The 20,000-nt window shown below is 49.4% G+C and overlaps 1 protein-coding gene across 3 annotated transcripts in view; it reads left to right on the top strand.

Moving 5' to 3' along the window:
• Positions 1 to 20,000, top strand: part of LOC126575708 (protein grainyhead) — a 167,770-nt gene that overhangs the window by 13,168 nt on the left and 134,602 nt on the right. For all 3 annotated transcript variants that reach the window (XM_050236539.1, XM_050236538.1, XM_050236540.1), the window contains exon 3: positions 19,709 to 20,000. This exon is cut by the window's right edge and continues 207 nt beyond it. The gene's annotated coding sequence lies outside the window, so the exon portion shown is untranslated. The remainder of the gene's footprint in view (positions 1 to 19,708) is intronic.

The raw sequence follows: 20,000 nt of genomic DNA, 5'->3' as shown, positions 1-20,000 counted from the left end.
CGAGTGACCTTTCTCATAAAGATAAATCCGAAACAAAAAAATAATACGGAACCATCGCAGTGGACCCCTGGGCATCTCATCGCACCGCTTGGCACTTTTTGGCATGTGACCTCCATCCATCGGTTGAGATGGTGCGACATTAAACATATTGTGTGGCGTGTCGCGTTTGTCAGCGGAAGACCCGGCGAGCGAACCCCATGAAGCTGTGGTCGTGCGGTCACCGTGGCGTGTGGGTGGTTGGATGGCGCAGATTAAAAGCGCGGTGCGAGTAAGACAAGAGAGCGAGCGAGACTGAGAGGGAGAAAGGGAGAAAAAAAAGACTTCCCCAAAAAATCAAGGAAAACAACTCCGAAATTCCCCGCAATAAAATAATCAAATCGAAAATTCCACCGCCAACCCTCTCGGCCTTTTTGCTTGGTGGTGAGATCGCCCAGCTAAGGGGACGACTGCGCGCGATGCTGCCGGACTGCTGCTGCGGCTGCTGCTGGCTGATGATGATGATCGTGTGGAGTAAAAATTTAAATTGCTAATCGCGCATCGTGCTGCTGCCACTCTTTAGCCTCGCTGTGCCTTATCCAAGAGGACGCACCATGCTGCTGTGGCGCTTGTTAGTCTTCGTGCCGCAACTGTGGAAAGATTTTGGGGGTTTTTACCTTATTTTGTATGATTTTATGGTCAGTGGAGTGGAGCCTATCTTGGTTTGGGATTTGTTTTGTTGTCTTGTTGTGACCGCGAGACGCAGACTCCGAGGCGCACCAAATTGGAACCCATTGGAGCTGTGATGGTGGCAGTGTTAGTTTGGCCGATCGCTGTCGTCGAAAGTTGGCTCGACAGTTCGCTGCTCCGCTGTTGCCATGTGCGTGAAGATTCATAAAAGTCGAAAGAGGGTCCGATCGTAAATTTTTATCAACTTTGCAAGCGAAATCAGGAACGCCAGGAGCCTCAAAGGAGGACAGGAGAATTGGGGGAAGGCTGTTAAGATTCTTTGTTGCTAAAACGCTCTCCTTCTCCAGGTGGCGGCTGCAGACCGTGATCGACTTCCCCCTCCGGTGTAGATTTAATGCGGCGATTTTCTATCCTTGGCCTAGACCTCGACACACGAGGCCATCCCTCGATCGATACCAGGGCTATTAGCTTAAAGTACAATCGGATTGCTGTAGCGCGTTTGATGTAGAGAGGTGCCAGCACGGATAACAAATGGTCATCATTTTGATGGGGGGGCTTCTGGGGTTTTCGAAGGGGGAGCATTGGTTTCGGTCGTTTCTTCGCGCTTCACGCTACCCGAAATGGTAAAACAAGCTAAATCAAACATTAATTTCTTTAACACTTCCCATCGGATGGTTGGATAAAATCTCAGCTTTCCGTTTGAAGAAGCACAGTTGATACGATGGTGTGTCGTGTGTTTACTTTTCTAAAAAAAAACAAAAAAACCAAAAACTTCCTCCCCCCACCGAAAAAAGAAGGAAAAAACGGGGAGACAGAGTCCATTCATACGATGCATTACAAAAAGTCGGTAAACAGAAGTCACGCCCGATGTTGCGTAGCGTAGTGGTGGTGGATTTGTTTACAATTTCGAGAAAACGGCACCGGGGTTCAATTACCTGGCAGCAAATATTGTCCATCCGGTTTCTTGGGGTGGGAGGAGGAGGCTTGGGACCGTTTGGGGCCGATGCGCGCGTAACCAATTCGGTGGGAAGCGAGTGTGTTGACTGTGTCCATGGTGTGGAACTTCACTTCAGCGATCTTTTCGTGTTTGTTGTGTTCGACCGAGGATCGTCCGAGTATTGAATGAATCCCATGAAGGGTTCGCTCGCTGTGTTTTATGATATTTCGTTGCAACCCAGTGGAAGCAATGGAGAAAACTTTATTTTCTCACAATTACCCAGCATCGGCCTGGGGTACAGATGGCCATCCAGGCTTCGCTGTGGAGCCCCTTCCTTTCCTGTGTGGTAAGGATACCGCTGCCGCTGCTGCTGCTGCTTATCGTGCACAAGAGATCCTCGCGAATAGAGGCAATTACCAATCATTAATCACGGCACAATAAAGGTTAGCCAGAGCCAGGCCAGCGTGCCTGCGGGTGTGCTGTTCCCTTGCCAAGTTAATTCCATTTAATGGGCTCTGCGGTATGAAAAATTGCGAACAACGCCTCTCCCTGTTTTGTCGGGATCGGTTTTTGATCGGGATCAGTTTTTGTTTGCTCTCTTCTATAGCGCAACCCGCTTTTCTCACCCTACAACGATCGTTTCCGATCGTATCCGAATAAAAACATGGCCAACCATACGATCACAGCGTTCCCACTGTGAGGTGCGATGACAAAAAATGCGGGAGAAAAAAAAGAAAAATAATAAAACGCTCCTCATGACGTAATCTAATCCCTCCTCTGCTTCGGTTGTTGGTTGTTTATGGTGGCTCTGTTGCTTTCGAGTGACATCGGGGGCTCATCTGTCGTGGCAGAAAAGAGGGGTCCGAGTCGAAGACACTCCGATCACAAATGTCACCCGGAGAAGAGATGATGATCGCGCAGCATCGACGATTCGACAATGATTGTGCGTCGATCGTCATCCACTTCGATCGTACCCAGCAGTGGAAAGAGGATCGCATCGCTTAAGGGGTAACGAAAGGGAAGGAACGGAAAACGGAAAGCTAGCATGGGATAGCGCAGGAGAGGCATTCGGGGTTGATTAGATCAATTAGGAGGCTGAGTCAATATTGAAAGTACGATAATTAGTTCCTTCCATTCTTTCATTCCCCTTTTCTTTCGATCTTTCGTGTTTCGTTGATCTTCGGCCTACTTCACGGCACAGCAAACACACATACATACATGCACACATACAGTTGAGTGGGAAATCGTCACCGAGTCGAAGGCCAAAAGATGCATTTTGCGTTGGAAATGTATTTTTTTTTCTTCTCTCTGCTGCTGCTGCTAAAACCACGATTCGTTAGCCAATCGAAGTGCTTAACAGTGGCGGGTGGAATGCGGGCTTTTCGTCGTTTATTAATTATAAACCACGCTGGTCCTCCCGGTGTGTGAGTGATCATTCTAATCGTTCACTCCTGATACCGGCCACTCTCGCTCGCTCGCTCGGGTCCGAAAAGTCCGCCTCGAGGTTTCGAACCAAATAAGACGACGACGATGTGGACGGTCTAGCCTTTTTTCGTTTGATTTTTATGGCGGGCAGTTGAGAGGGAACAAAATTTGAATAAATTTCCAATTAGGCAACGGAGATAAAGTCAGATTTTCTACCTCCTCATCCTCCACCGACGTCCTCTCGTGCACCTTTGACTCTTCTTCATGCGAATCGTCGCATCGCCGTGTTCGTCGCTTGTTCACCGACCAAGTCGAGCGTTATAAAAAAGTTCGATCGAGAGAGTGTCATCGTTGCACGATTGAGCGTGATCGGGGCGCATACGACGCAGAAATATGTTAAAATGGAAATACAGAGAGAGAGAAAAAAAAAGTGGAATAGTTAAACCGAAAGGCCAGATAATGGCGTGGAATGAGCTAAAAGCGAGCCACGGTGCAAGGTGGCGGGAGTGCGCCGGGCGACTGTGAATTTATAATCTGGACACCAGAAACCCTCGCGAGATCACCTGCAGATGTTTTCCATAATGTTTGCGTACAAATCAGAAGCGGAATGGCCTTTTTTGTGTGTCCGGATCCGATGGCGTTTCTGAAAGCGGAAAAAAATATTAATGCAATGATTTGTGTGAGCATTATTTATCATCTTCATCGAGAGGGCACGCTGATCTGCGCTGGAATTATTCTAATCGTTCTTATCACTGCGGTCCGTGCTGTGGCGATCAGTTTCATATTTATGGTGAGCTGGGGATTTCTGTGCCATTTTCGTGGTAGAAGAGCTGATCGTCGCAAGAGCATTTTAATATTAAGTTTTTTTTTGTTTACTGTTTATTCCGTTTGACTTATGTATCGTTATTGAGAAACGTGTGTTGTGTCGTGCGGCCAACGAGAGGCCGCAATCGATCGTAGGCGAGCGACATTCGCTTCGAGAAACAAACGACCTCCGAAGAGGTATCAATTGATCATGAGATTGTCAGACTAACACAGATTACGGGCAGGTGTCGTCGTGGGCCGAGAGGAGAGGAGAGTCTCGCGTTGAAGGAACATGTGGGTTAGTGGTGGAGGTAATCCTCTGGTCCGCTGGTTGTGAGCATGCGTGTGAACGCCATTGCCGTATCCGAAGTTGAAATGCCTTCCGGTGATCCGGTCGATCGGATGACGGTGTTCTAGGCGTCTGGTGTCGCGTTATTTTTAGCTTCGCCTTTTTTATTGCCTTTTAATTCAAAATCCCTGTTCAAAAATGTCCATTTTACGGCTTATGGTCGGTTTATGGAAAAGGGCCATTTTGGGACGGGCCATTATCTTTTATCTTTACAAATTAACGACCTTTGGAGCTGTGTACTGCTAGCAACTGTCTGTGCCAACAACGTAATGTAAACAAAACGAGTTTAATAAAACTCTTTTAACAGCAGACTGTTTGATAAAACACCATGTTAATCGTAAATATTATGTTTAAACGTATCTCGTTTGCATTCAATGACGCATCATTTAATATGCGTCTGCATACTATCAATTGGCTTTGTTGCGTTCTTGCGAAGGCCTTCAGTTAGTTCCGTTGCGACTACTAGCTAGTGCAGCAACTGCGTAGTATTTCGTATAGTTAGGTGGAATGAAGGTGGAATCATCAGCTATTGATAAACAATTCTTCATCATTCTGGTTGATCGATTAAGCAATAATTTTATTAATTGAAGATCAATATGGACTTGAATGCAGAAATCGATGAATTCATAGTTTAAACAATTTGCTCCAATGTAAAGAACACATTTGCACGAAAAATCGGTATGATAGCAGCAACAGCACATTCCTCTAGTTGACCTACATTATCAATGCTTCGTTTTAGAATACAAAAATACGTTGATCTCATTCCAAAAGGTTTTTTCACCAAAAAGTCGCACCATTTTGCTGATTTCGGAACGAAGACAAATGTCCTTTAACAAAATTATCCTTCCGTTGCCTTTGCTATCGCCGAAATCGGTTGGAAGCCTGTGTTGAATGTAACAACTATGTTTTCCCAACGATAACGGGTGTTGCATTTTGCCCACGGCCGCTCCTCACTCAGGCCCTTTCTGACCGGAGCCGGTCGAAGTTTGGCCAGCGGGGCTTTTTGTTCGCCTGCCGGGAAGCGATGATGATGAGGAATAAAATCCATTATTCCCAAGAAAGGTTGCATCATAATGGGTACTCCGGTGCGCGCGAGATGAGAATCGGGAGGGGGAAGGCGGTTAAAAATGCAGAAGATAACGCGAAACAAAACAACAACACCCAGCAAGCAAGCGAGCGAGCAAGCATAAAAAAAGCCGTATTCGAAACATTACGGTCCCCCGCTCCTCCTCCTCCTTCGACGATCGATCCTCACGAGCACCACTTGTGCTCTCTGACCGACCGACCGACCGACCGCGCTTCCACTTGATTGCTCTTTTTGATTTTTGAAGTGGGCATGTAATTTTAATAAATTGTTTCCCGCACCACCACCACCACCACTACCGGGGCTCACTTTCTTCACTTTACGTGACGCTCTCTCTCTCTCTCTCTATCTCTCCACCAAAAACAATGGCGGTTGGGCTCGAGATCGCCGGATGAAGAGATACAAGAACGACTCCACCGTCGGAGCCCTACACGTCTCGCGCTACGCACGCACCCCTTTTTCGTCGGGGAAGAATGGGAAATTCAAAAGTTCAGTCACCACGAAGTGCGCACATACGACGGCGCGGCGACGGATAACAACGTCGCCGACCATCGACACACACCAGCAGACAGCTCCTTCAGAGTGACCCCATGAGCTGTACATCTTGGCTTCGTTATCCCATTAATCTTCCATCGGAGCGGCGGCGGCGGCTGCGGCGGCAGGCCGTTTTGGAAGTTTCCTTCTTCTTGTTTCGCTCCCCCCGAAAAACATCTTCCTTTTTCTTTCTTCTTCTTTTTTTGATTGCCCTGTGCTGCTTCATCGCCCATCATCATCATCATCATCATCATCATCGTCATCATGGATGCTGGTAGGCTGGGGAGGGGACAGTCATTGCGTGGCCATCATTGCACATTGTCCGTGCACAAGGCGCCCCACCACCCGGGAGGAGTCGAGAAAAGGATGTAAAGCGCTGTAAGCTGTGTTCCTGTGGTAACGGTTTTCGGGCGGGTTTTTGGGGGGAGATTTAAAGTGTGTGCAGTTGTGCACCTCCCCTCAATCCCACCGGTCGATCCGAACATCCTTTTGCGTGCTTTCGTTCCGTTTTTCAACTACATTTCAGCTCCAAGTTCCTTGGTGCGAGGAGCAGCTGAAACTTCGGGGGGGTTTTGGGTGAAATTCCCACACAATGGACTCCGAGAGTCGAGTCAAGATCGCGCTATCGCGTGTCGTTTGTGCATTGAAGGAGAAATTAAAGTAAAAGACAGAGGTTCCACAGAGCGCCAGGAACGGTGGCGGCAGGGAGGAGGATGCATAAAAGATTAATTCAATATTTTACATTAAAAAGCCACGCAAGGGCGCCCGGGAATCGGCAGGGGGAGGACGGGGAGGAGAAGTTTGCGGCCATGATGCAGATGATTCACATAAAAACACTCAAGTGATAAATCTTTCGATTCATTAGCAAGCGCAGATTGTGAGAGAAAGTGTTTCACGTGTCCGTGGATGTCCTCGAGATGTCCAGGCTCCAGGTTCAGGACCCCCTTTTCATCCATCGATGGCATATGTGTGTGTTCGTGCTCCGCATTTGGCAGCGGATGTCGGTTCCAAGGGTTGGCTTCATGGTCGCTCAACACGCGACACGACTTGCATTCGTGGAAACCGGCAACGATTAACCGGCCCAGTGCCAGAGAGTGGCCACAGCGTTGTACTCCTCCTACTAGGACCAAAAGACAAAGAAGGATCGCCCCGCATGCTGACCTCATTTCGGGAACGAGACGGTTTTTTTTTCGGGATTTCTCTGCGGCACCTTCATGCTCCTGGCATGATTTTGCCCTTAAAAGGGGCTCCACCTTTCCTCCATTCAGACCGATCCAGACAATGTCGGTTCAAGGGGTGGTGAGCTGCCGAAGGATCATTAAATTCATCAAGAGTGAGAACGAGAAAGAGAGAGAGAGAGAGAGAGAGAGAGAGAGAGAGCGAGAGAGAGAGAGAGAGAGACGATGCTCTTCACCCTTTTCAGGAGCAACCCCGTCTTGGCGGTAAATGGCGTCCACTTTTTCTCCTCCTTCCCACTTTTGGACATCCGCATAGCCAGTGTGTATGCCTCGGCCGTGGAGTAATTTCTGCTGCAAGTGAAACAATGCAGCTCATTGTGCTGGACAGGGAGCGAGCGAAGGAGTGAGCCTGTCGGTAATTTGGTGGCGATCGTTTGGAAGATCGCCAGAGAGATCGGTTGGTTGGTTGTTCGGTGGCCATAAAAGGAAGGCTTCGATGTTTCGGAAAACAGGGATCTCTAGGGAAGGGGAGAGAATCTGGAAAAAAACGAACACCGAACCGATTGGTGGGAAAGTAAGGAAAATAAAGGGCAATTATTACATAAAACTCCAACCAACACTTTTGGCTGGATGCTGGAGGATGCAAGTGAAGCGAGTGAAGCATTTCCTGAGAATAAGAACAGTCTTTTCCACGCCAAGCAATGACGATTCTGGAGCTTCATGATACCGACAATTACTGTTTGTAGCTGGATGCGCTGATGATTCAGTTTGTACCCAGTTGTTTCAAGTCACGAGCTCTTTCTGTCGAATTAAAATTTCTCCAACCGGGTTTTGCACTCCGGCAAAACAAGGATCATTACCACACCGACTCAGGGGGTGAGGCGATCAGTTGATCGTCTCAAAACCATACCTTTGAAGCGACAAAAAAAATTACGCAAAAAAGCTCGACTGATCAATGGGTCTGCAATGAGTCATTAGTTTCGGCAAAACCGAAATCCGATGCGACCTTCGATTTCCTTCGGGCGGGCGGGTAGCACTGTGTTTATTTTGCTTCCGCTTGGTGCTCGCTCTGAAACACCTGTTGGCGGTCGTAAAGCCCTTCTCTTCGCTTTCTGGCTTTCCGCACGGGTGCCGGGACCAAAATCAGCCGAGATCAATTATCGTAATGATCGCCACTGGTCAGTGCCGGTGATCGTAAGGTGCCCGATCGTGATCTCATTCAATCCGCGAGTGCGCGCCTTCTACCGTCATCACCATCACGCCGCCTGTTGGCCACTACGTGTGCGCGCGCGAATGAATTCCACATCTTCTAAAACTCCCCATCCCCCTCTCGGTTTTCGGACGAGCACGTGATCGGTGGTGAGCACGTTTGTCTGGCGTCGCCGGGCTGCGGCCGGTCTGTTGCGACGCGTCTGGTGAGCGAGCCGCCACTTCCTAATTGGTGTGCCCGCCGTTCTCCAACCGGCCGCTATATGCTATTGTGGTGCGCGATGATTAGACTTTTCTTGGCGAGCTTTAATCATGATCCGCTTCCTTGTTTGGCGAGTGAATAGTTTGTTTCTTTCGGGGCGATAGAAGATGAAAATGTTGTTGAGGGGAAGGAGGAGACTGGGAGGGTGCCAAGGGGTGGTTAATAATGTGGCGAATGGATGCTGCGGTCGTCGTGTACACACATACACGAGGGTACTTGTGTGCTGTGTGTTTAGATGAAAGTGTTGTGTTGCAATAAATACAGCCCGATAATAGGTAGTTAGCCCGGGTGGATGGGGATTTGTTAGCCAATCTTCATCAATGTTATGTAGCGAACACGGAAGCCTTTATTCTAGTGGAAATTTTTATTGGATGGAAATTTTATGTTCTTGATAGAAAGGATATTCGCAAAGTGTTGTGAATTGATGCGGTAACCTTCTTCATCTTTTATCTTCATCTTTTAATGCCTTCTTCATCTATAAGCTGTTTGCTTTGTTAAATTCCTTGTTGTATTCGTCTGATAGAACTAGTAATGACTCTTAGTCGAAGTGCTTGTATAAAATACATGATCTTGTTTGCCAACGAATTTGGCAAATTTGTTACTTAAATGCGATTTCCATGTATTAAGTTGCAATAGTTCTATTCCTCTGAACAAATATCCTCATCCTTCTCTTTATAATATGTACTTTGTGTGCAAACATGATAAAATTCTACGAATTTTACAAGAATGTAGATCTAAAACTAGGCTGCCAGTGATCATGCCCTCACTCAGCTATAATTAACCATCATGACGTGTTCTATTTGAGTTTTTGAAGCATGATCGTTAGACACAAAGCTCTTAAAATACACAGCAAACAAAGCGCTGAGCACTAATGACGCAAGAATGATCATTTGTTTTGGTAACGATCATTGTCGATCATGATGGAATACCGCACCACAGAACGGTAACCGGTGCTGCCATCTGGTGGCCATTCTCGGGCGCACGATCGCGACCGCGCCCTCGCTTCTCGCCCCCAAAAACCCGTTAGCTGAGTGACAGGTTACGGTCGTGGCCGGCGATCATCATCGCGTCATCAGCTGATCGGTCGGCACGATCCGCGCGGAGAGAGAGAGAGAGAGAGAGTTCGGAAGCCGCTAAAACCGGCCGGAACGGCCATGTGCGCCCCCGGTCCGTGACCGATCGGAAAGGGTCGCCCTGGACCCGGTGAACCGGCTTTTTGTGTGTTTTCAGTGGCGGTGGCGCTGGCGTCGATTTGAACCGGTCGGATTCGATTGGTGCGGTGCGGCTCCGTGGGCAAGTTCGCGCGGGGCTTCGCGCGCGCGCTCGCGGACGATGTGCGCCAAACCTGTTTTCCATATGGTGTGGAGCCCACCAAACGGCTCTAAGGTCCCCTCCGGGCCCGAGGGGGAGGACAGCGGGGTTTGTTTTGTCTGCGACCCGGCTCGGAGGGGCCGGTTTGGTTACGCCGACGACGACCTGGCGGTGGAGTCGGTAGTCGGCATGGCAGTCAGTCAGGTTTAGAAGTTGGCGCTCTCATTGTGTTTGGCGCACATGCTGCTCCTGATGGCGATGGTGCGCGGCTGACTGGCAGACGCTGAAGCGTCGAAGCCGTTGTTCCGGTTCGGTGGCGCTAAGCAGCAGCAGTAGGAGGACGAACCGACTGCCCTGGTCGGGTGGCCGGCCGGCGAATTACCGGTATTACCGGACTCTGTGACTTACGGGTTTTTTTTTGTTTCCCGTTTTTTTCGCGCGGTGCGTGACGCAGCGTGCGCGTGAGTCAGCGAGTAAGGTAGGGAATTCCCTCCCCAAAAAATTAGAATTGATACCTCACGATCGTTTGTGTGTGCTTTTTCAATATTTCGGGAACCAATTTCAATCACCGTACCGTTGCTCATTGATGTGCGGTGACTGATCGTTGAAAAGGGGAGTGTGGCATTGAGTAACGATGCCGATGCAGTCCTTGGTACACTCGTGGGTCACCAGAAGCCCAACAGGTTGCATTTCGTCTCCGCTTTTTGCCGCCTCGCAAACCGCAGACCTCGAGTTCTGAGCCGGTGAAGTGATTGATTTCGCTTGGCACGACGAACTCTCCCTTTGATCAATCTGTTGCTGCTGATCAGTGTTTGTTGCTGGTAGCAATCCGATGCGGACAGGGAACCATGGAGAACCGATCGATCGATACGAAAGATGCACAATTAATGCACTGCTTGGTTGCAGTAGTAAGATTTCCTTCACTTAAACGAGACACCGAGAAATGTGAGCTTCGTATCAATGTTGCCACCTGTAACTGATCGGTTTGGGTGGAGGACATGCTGTGGTTTGGCTTTTCGGTGGCCGCGCCTCGCTGGCCTTCGCTTCAAGTTTTTTGCTGATTTTTTTTTTAGGCCAGCCGAGTTCTCGAGCACCGAGTCTTGGTTGCAGTTTTGTATCCGATTTCATCCTTTCCGAAATTAGGGGTCGAACTTACGCGAGAGTAGTTCAAGGAGAATCGGTATCGGTAGCGCGTCCAACTCCGTAAAAGGATTGAAATAGATTCAAGTGCGAGGATTTCGGTTAGCAAAAATCAGACGAAATTTACACGGGAGCAGTGTTGTCACTTTACCAGTGCCAAACACGAGGTAAATATTATCTCGCGGCAGTCACTCCGCGATGGCCACGTAATTAATCTATTTCACTTGCATTGGCGGCGAAGGCACGATCTTTCCACGATCGATGCTCGGTTGGCTGCTTGGCACTGCACTTTTCGTGTCACGGTTCGCTCTATTGGCAACCCCCTTCGGGATGATATATTGCCCTATTGATGTCCCTGACAGTGGTGATGCCCACAACGCTGCGCTGTTGCTTGCTGGTGCCGCTGCTGCTGGTGCTGCCGGATGATGTATCGTGGCGGCTGTTTGCGGCAGCTACAGAGCTGAGAGTTTGTCCAATTAATACGCTCCCCAGCGACGGCGACACCGTGTATTGCGCATCAACGTTGCCGCGAAGCTGCGAGCGGTGATCAATCTGAAGTATCTGCCTGCGAACGTTTACATAATCATCGGTTTATTACTTTTTAACAAATAATTGGACCCAGCAGCAGCTCCAGGAGATGCACGCGATCGAACACGCCTGGCGGGACGGTAGATAATTGTGGCATAACCGCTTCCTTACTGCCTCAAATAGTGGCACAGTGCACAGGTGTGCATTAAGTGTACGTAATAGAGGCTCTCTCTCTCTGGAATGGTGGGAGTGCCGTGGTTTATTGTGGTGTCAGCTAAACGTTCTAATTCCCCGGCCAATAAGACAATATGCGTTACAGGCTATTGATGTGCCAGCCACATGAGAGGGTTCAATGGTGAAGGGATTTCTGTGCAAACGGCTTTTGTCTGCCGTTGTGGTAGACCATAATCATCTCGATCATGGTTGTATTTTGAACCCACAGTTCAATGATTGGATGTGGTTTTTCGAATGCCCATTAGGGATTGGTGAACGGTTGCTGTTATTGATCTTCTGGGCTCCAGCTACTCGAGTTGAAATAGATGACTCCTTCTAGTGTTTGGATTATAATGTAGGTGACATCCATTCTAATATCACAACATCTTTCGATGACCTGTAGGCATATACGCCCTGTTAAAGGTTACGCATGGTGCAGCACAGAATTATTAGAAACATAAAAACATTACAAGGACTTACGAACAGCAGTGAATTTTGCTACCATAAATCGATTCGAATGGAATATCTTTCATTGCTTTTTTTCTCTAATAAAAGATTAAGCTAACAGCCGAAATGTAATGATAATGTTAGTTTGGTGATTAATATTATGATTTCAAACATATTTAAGGATTGGTTGAGGAATTGCCTCTTGGATGGCATATTTCAACTCAACTGGATTTTATCGCAGCTTTGATAAACATATTTTACAAGCAAGGCATTACATCAATATAAGATGAATAAAAAATAAACATAAATTATTAGAACGCGATGTCCATTCAAAGGACATAAGTAATTCGGATGCTCAATATTGTAACATACCAGAATACCTTCAACGAGGTGCTGCATGATTGGGAAACTAGTTTGAGTTGCATTTAAGCATATAAAAGTAATTTAAATATTTGCCCTTAAATTGATGGTAGGTTGCAAAAAGAACACTTTTCAGTCCCTTCTGTTCATTATCATTTTTGATTCGATTATTAAATGAAAGATTTTTTTCATTTTATTAACCAATCCATCACCTTTTACCATGCTTATCACAAGAAAACCATCTCTCTCTTCGAAATGCATCCAGGCCCATTCGGCTCTTTCAAGCGACCCTGCACATGTACGATTAGGTAAAACTCTGCATTGAGCCAACGAAGGCCCCCACACCACAAACATGCCAGACATGACATGGCCGCTCGGACGTACATACTTTTTTGTTAGTGAGTTCTCCTGCATTTAACAAACTATTGCACTTTAAGTGCCCGGAACGTCAGACAGCCCACTTACATTTGATTTACAAGACAACTAACGATGAACGCGCGTTGTAGTTGAACCGATCCAACCCCTCTCTAACGCTTGTTTGTAAGTTTACTCCTACACTGCCCACCCGGCGCCCTGTGTCGTCCGTGCTGCACCGTGTACATGCTCGCGCGATCGCTCGAGACTCGTCGTCGTATACCATAAGCGTCCAGGGAGAAAGGAGGAACGTTAAGCCGGGGATAGAGTGGAGTGAAGGATGCAGGATACATGGATCGAGGATTCGGGTTGTAGTTGTAATTGAAAGATTACTGCCGCATGATAGTGCGCCAGCATCCAGCCACGACTTGGACCTGATCGTTTGCAAACCTGCATGCTGGCTGCCTGTTTCTGTTGCTGCTGCTGCTGCTGCTGCTGCTTATGCTATAGCCCTGTGTATGTGTTCGTTGTGCGGTGGATGTTTTGATAAAATTATGAAAAACCCATACGCATACGCAAACGGCGCGCGAAATCGGCCGCGCTTGTACGATCGAAGAACCGCCAAACGTTCGATCGATCGTTCCTCCCCGAGTTCGATGTCGATGTCTCGGCCTTAGGTTGATGGGTTGGCTGGGTCCAGGGAGCGAACGGAGGTCAAAAAGGGCCAGCAGTGGACGGGCGCGAGGGGTCCGCGAAACATGGTTGTTCACTTTATTGCCGCAATGAGTTGTTTGATTGAGTTTAAGCGCTGGCGGCGGCCAATGTCCGTCCCTCGGACCGATTGTGGAGTGCCGATGCTCCGCGTGCTCCGTGTGCTTCCCCCTCTCTTCCATTCGGACAGGGAGAGACAACCCTAACGGAGCTTAAAAATGCAACGAAGATTGGAAAGAGCTTGCCATCTTGAATGAGGGATGAATGCAGAAACAGCAACGCAAACGGCGCTCTCCGTCCGCCGGAGTGTCCGCTGCGAATCCTGCCTCGCTAGGTGGGTTACAATGTTCCGACGCGCGGTCGGAATGGCGGGATTAAAATGGCAGCGAAAGAAGGATTAGACACATTCGCCAGCCCGCTTGGAGAAGTGCTCGGCGGAGATAAAACAATCATTTTCGGAATCCAGCTTAAGAAGGGGAGCCACGAGAGAGAGAGAGAGAGAGAGAGAGAGAGAAAAGACCCTTAAGGACAGACAGGGTCCCCTCCCTTTCCGGAGGTTCCTCTCTAGAGATGGGCAAGTGAACTCCATTAGCCCGGGCTGCTTGGATGGAGCTGCTGCTCGGCCGGCCACTCGCGCAAGTTAAGATATCTTCCCCAACCCTGACCTCGCCTCTCGTCTACACTTTTTGCCCAGTTTTTTCTCTGCAACTTGACGTCGCGGCACATTTTCTGAGTAGGCAGTCCACTGGCGGCACTGATAGCATCATAGTATGCCCTCCCCCCCCCCCCCCCTCTTTAAATGCTTTGTAGTTTCTCCCGGGGGTCTGGTTTGGTCCGGAGGAACCAGCAAATCCCTCTTCGGACAAGCTGCTCGCGGTTTCGCTATCTTCAATCGACTTCCGTATAAGGGGATGAATGGAATCGTTGTGTCTGTGTGGTTTGAGAAAGAGGCGACCAACAACAACATGATGATGAGGGAAAGAGTCCTCCATTCCGTCCGGCAATGTTTGGCGTGTGTACTTGCCGTGATTAAATATGGTGTAATCGGATTGCACCGCACCTATTATGCTCCATGGCTGGCTGGCTGGCTGGCTGGCTGGTCGGTGGACTGCCTGCCAGACTCGTTGCATTATTTATCTTCCTTTCGCGGAAGAGCTGGAATTGAGTTTTGATCGGGCCTGGGCCGGTCGGGATGGCCATGGTTGCGGATCGCCTGCTGCTGGTTTAATCTTGAACGGTTTCGTCAAATTGTTTTATGACTTCTCAATCGTTGGCTTCCTCACTTGGGGATAGCATGATGGATCTCCCTCCCCCCCTATCAGCCGTGGATTGCTGTGATGTTTACTTCTTTTTTTTCTTTTTCTGTTAAACTGTTAAACACGCGATCGACCAGTAAAAAAAAAAGGATGGCGGAAAAACGGTTGTGATCGACGACATAAAAACGACGCCGATGCGCGCGCGAGAGATGAAAGCACTCGACAACGCCAGTACCTTTAGTATCGTCCACTGTGAAGAGAGAGAGAGAGCGCCGAGAGTCGTTCGCGTAGGCGCTCGAGGGGTGATTAACACCAATCGAAATAACTTATGACACATGGCGGTCCCGCCATTTTCGCGTGGCAGCTCTCGCGATGGCGTCATAAATTTAATGCGTTATTCGTTCAATTATTTCGCCGCCGCCGCTGCCGTTGCCGTTGCTGCTGCCACAGCGCCTGTGAAACCCACCAAAAAGCAGCTGGAAGAAGGAGAAGACGGTCGCCAGGACCAATTTGTGCGAGCCATTTCCATAATTTACACCCCATCCATCCAGCGCACACATGCTGAGCTGAGCGCCTTCTCGCTTGTGTCCCCGTACAGTGATCAGTTACAAGGTGGAGTGTTGGATCGTGCGCGACAGAGGGACACAGGGAGAGAGAGAGAGAGAGAGAGCGTGAGGTGACTTGCAATGTTAGATCGATAGTGGCTCGATACGATCGTATGCTCACCATGCGCCAACCCAATTAATTCTGTTTGTCATAAAGTTTTGAAAAGATATCCCTCCTTCCTTTTCTTTGTTTTATGCCCTCTCGCTGATGCCTTCCTCGTGCCAGTCAATAATAATTGATGATCGAATGTATATCCTAGCACTCCAGGGGTGCTAGCTGTTGTGCTTGTGTCCTGATTCCAAATTAATTTTAATTAGCGCCAACCACGAGTGCTCCTTTGCTTGCACGGCTTGACGGCTTTATTCGTTCGGCTTTATTGGCAAAAGATTTAAAGGATCGCGAGTGCAAAGCCACTTGATGAGAGCACGTGCGCGGCAGGTCCTCCGGGTGGGGGTTAAAGGTAATTGTGGGCCGGCGAGTGACACATAAAATTTGGCTCATTATGGCCGCGCCAGAGACCCGAGCCGAATGTGAGCGCAAGGCAATAATTGAATCGGCCGTGCGAGGAGACGAGGGCACTCTTTATGAAATGTCGTAACGAATCGGCCACCGATCGAAGCGCTCGGACCGATCTGGTCGCTCGGTGTCACCCCGGCTCGGAGTCGGATAACGGATCAACGGATGAGGGGGGATAACAGCGGTCGCATCGTAGCCCCTTACCATGCCAGATCGTAATCTCGCGCACTCAACGGCAGTAAATGTCAGCGCGCGCGCGCGCGCGTGGGAGTGAGTTGGGTTGAAAAATGGCTGCCGCCAGAGTGTCCGCTAGCCAGGTGATTATTGCCTTCGATTTGGCTGCGAACCGATTGGAAGCTCCGTTGTAGCTCTCTCTCTCTGTCGGCAACCTCATCCAAGTGCGATCCAACTCAAGGTTTCTCATTTTTATGCGAAAAACATTTCGCGTGGTCCCCATCATGCCGTCGCTGCTGTCACGGGGATCGTTAAGCAGAGAGGCGAGATGCAGGAGAGATGCTGGTGAGGTGCAAGGTGCTTGTGCTCGATTCCGGAGCGGAGGAGAAATTTATGAGATCGTTCCCGCCGGAATGGTAGACACGCCGAGTGTGGCGGTGTATCCGCTTGCATTACCGCTGACCGCTTATATTCCGTTTGATCGTTTCCGGATCGCTTCGCAACAAAGCAAGGGAGAAGGCAGAGCAGGAGGGATTGAATATGTTGAAAGTTTGTACCAAAAATTGCATCAACCACTTTGGCGATCCCTGGGGGAGGGGGGGGGGGGATTAGAGCTCTACAATGTGCACGGGAATGGCGGGACTGAAACCGATAAATGGTCAGCTCCGATGGACCGATCTCGATCGTGTAGTGGCCGCGAGTGTGTGCGCGGTGTAATCAAATTTGTCGTTAGCTGTAAATTCCATCCATATCTACCTCACGCTCTCTTTCTCTCTCTCTCTCTCTCTATGGCGTTCTGTGTTATTTTCCATTTTAACGAGAACCATTCGACGATCTGCTACACGAATATCATGTTACCTACCGTACGCCAGCTCTCCAGGTCACAGTCTTCTGTTCTGCACTTCTACTCTCCTCTTTATGGCCACGGAGTCGTTGTAGAATGTGTCTTGTTGTCGGTCGGTCGTTCGGTTGGTGGTGGCAGCCACGCCACGCCATCTTCCCACGTTCAATCGATGTTCATTCCGGAGCATCGATGTCTTAGAACTGAAGCTCTCCGCTTCGCTTTCCTTTCCCCTTCTTTCTGTCACTCTGGTGGGGACCAAGAGGGATTATTTTACGCGAAACTCCCTTCCCCTCTGTAACCTACCCAAGTGACAACGATGCGCCGTGTCGTGTGCGCTTTCGCACGCCCCTTCGCCCCCTTTTCGCTTCTAGTTTTTGTGTATTCAATTTTGCTCCAAGTTTGCGTCATTTTTAAGTAAAATTAATTAGGAATTTGATCGATGTTCCCCCGCGAAGGAGGAGATGCAGGTGTTACGGGAAGTGATAATGCAGCAAAAGGCATTCATCTTACTTTTCCGTGCCTGATTCTTTTGCCCTTTAGAAGCATTGGAATGATCTGCTCCATCGTTTGCGTGGCTACAAGGCATAAGCAACGGTGCTGGACAATTTATTGACCAACTGGGGCTTTTCATGATCCGTTTGAACGTTCTCCTTTCGCAACAAACGCAGCGATTTCACACCAATACCTTACGGTTCCATTCCAACGCTCCGGTTCCCGCTGACACCTGTTTGTTTCGCAAAACCAAGGCCAATATGCGACTGCGGGAGGACGGCCACCTTTGGCAAATGACCGTAAATTACAGGAGCAAGAAGCGATCGCAAGCTTCCTGTGGCCATCGAGCCAATATTGCCGATAATTATAACGATTTGCCCGGGGACTAAAGTGAAACACCATCATCACACTGACACAGGCGACCAAAACTGACAAAAAATAAGGCACGATCGACGATCCGTCCGATTGACGGGTGAACCCCGGACTCGTCCCCACGAATTCGGAAACGATTACTCACTTGTCAATTTGGCCGTCGTGACGCTATTTCTTTTGGTCAGCGGCACTATACACTCTCGGTGGCCCAACAATGGCCAACCACAACAACGCTATACGCGGCGAGGGATGTTGCGCAACCGCGCGGTCGCGGTCATCACAAACGAAACGAAATGGTGAAAAGGATCTGCGCGCCAACCGCTCCGCAGAACCGCAGAAAAGGTCGAACCGCCCGCAACCCCCTCCCGGACCCACGGGAGGACCATCATATTAATGTCTCTCATTAAGATTATTGTCTTTTGACGTGGTGCCCTCTCGGTGTCGCTGTGGCTCTCGTCGATTTGGTGGTGGTGGTGGTTGTCGCCGACGCGTCGGTTCGCCTTCATGTCATTCGCCGCATTTGCTTGAAATCTTTCGTTTGCATCGGCGCGTATCGAAAGAGGTCGAAATTGGACACTTTGTTCGGATCGCCGAGCGGTGTTCCTTTTCGCCGTCGGCATGGCGCTTGTCGCCCGGGCCGCCAACCCGGGGCCAACGGTATTTTCTCCTTCAGGGGGTTTCAGGGCTTTTGGCGCGCGCTAGTGTGAGGGCGCAAGGGCGCGAGGGCGCAAGTGGCCACCGCTGGAGTGTGCTGGAGCTCCCGAGGTACCACCGGCACCGACCCAAAGATAAGTATATTGATTGGCACCTGTGACAGGCATCCTCTCTCGGTGATGGCGGTGGCCGCGGCGTCGATTTCACGATTTCAGACTCTCTCTCTACCTTGCGCCCGATCCTATCTTGCCAAGCCACCTGCCAGCGAGGGGATCCCTGGGGGTGGTGTGTACCGTTGGTGCCCCGAGGGTCCCAAACCATTTTGGCCAGCCATTGTTGGTTGCTGATCGTGTAGCGTCCGAATATGTGCAAGGTCCGCGCAGTGCGGCGCGGTGCGGCGGAGTACAAATGGGGCCAGCGTCCCATTTGAGGAAGAGGTGACCTCGGGGCACATTTGGTTCGCGGTCGGTGGCCTTCTGGTGCCGCCTACCTTCCGCCAAGCCCCGCGCTTATCTTCGTGATGGCCATCTTGGATAGAGTGTAGATTAGTGTCGACCAGAGGGAGAGAGAGAGAGAGACCGGGAGAGCAATTTAAAAATGAATCTCATTCTCCTCTCTTCCCACTGTGCTGTTAATGGCCTCCATTGGTGTGCCCATCGCAGGAGGAAATCAATTTTTGGGCTCCCTTCCAAGTTCAGTTTGTCCAAGGCGCCACACACTGCTAGCCCATAGTGCAGGGCTAGGAGTCGAATGAAAGGAACCGGGCCGTTCGATGGATGGATGGATGGATGGCTGGAATGTGACGAATGGACTTGGATGTGGCTGTGGCCCTCCAGGCACTTGCCGGGGGCAAAAGATTGTTTCAAAAAATAAATAAACGACAACATCTTGCCGCGCATCTATTAGTCATCGGACGCCATTTCTTTGGGTCGTTTCGTCGGTTCAGCCCCCAAAGATGGTCGTTTGCTCCTTTTGCTTCTCTTTTTTCGGCACGTGCTCTTATCGCGAAAGAAATAGGAGGAGGAGGAGGTTGCGATGAACCGCTTCGCGAGTCCAACGGACCACTCCGAGTGCAACCTTAGACACGGTGTGCTCGATCGACTGGACATTATTTCGGGGTTCGAAGTGACATTTGGAACAGCGGACATTAAATTCAATACGATGCTAGGGATTTTGAATAGGGATTAGGGATCACCATTACGTTAAATCTTTCGTGTTAAAAGATTTTTGTTTTCTAAAGATGTTTTCTAATTCCATTCCTTTCAATCTCTTGTCGTTACAGATTATGACCGTCCCGCCTGAGTGCAACCGTACCAGTAGCAATATGTAGCGAAGCTTAGCTTGCGAAACCAATATGTAACGTCTTCCGTCCACTAAGAGCACGTTCTTCCGTCCAAAACGTACACATACACCGCTACCCTGTGATTGAGATGCAATTTTAATAATGTTTTGTTAAGAGATAAGAGAAGTTTTACAACCACTCGTTCGTACAATCATCGTCGAAAGGACACAGAAAACGAACCTCCTTCGAATGTAGAGTTCATCAGCGAGCCCCAGAGCCAGTGCCATACAGA

The sequence above is a fragment of the Anopheles aquasalis genome, chromosome 3 (assembly GCF_943734665.1).
Source record: "Anopheles aquasalis chromosome 3, idAnoAquaMG_Q_19, whole genome shotgun sequence".
NCBI lineage: Eukaryota > Metazoa > Arthropoda > Insecta > Diptera > Culicidae > Anopheles > Anopheles aquasalis.
This window is presented reverse-complemented; position numbering and strand designations above follow the sequence as displayed.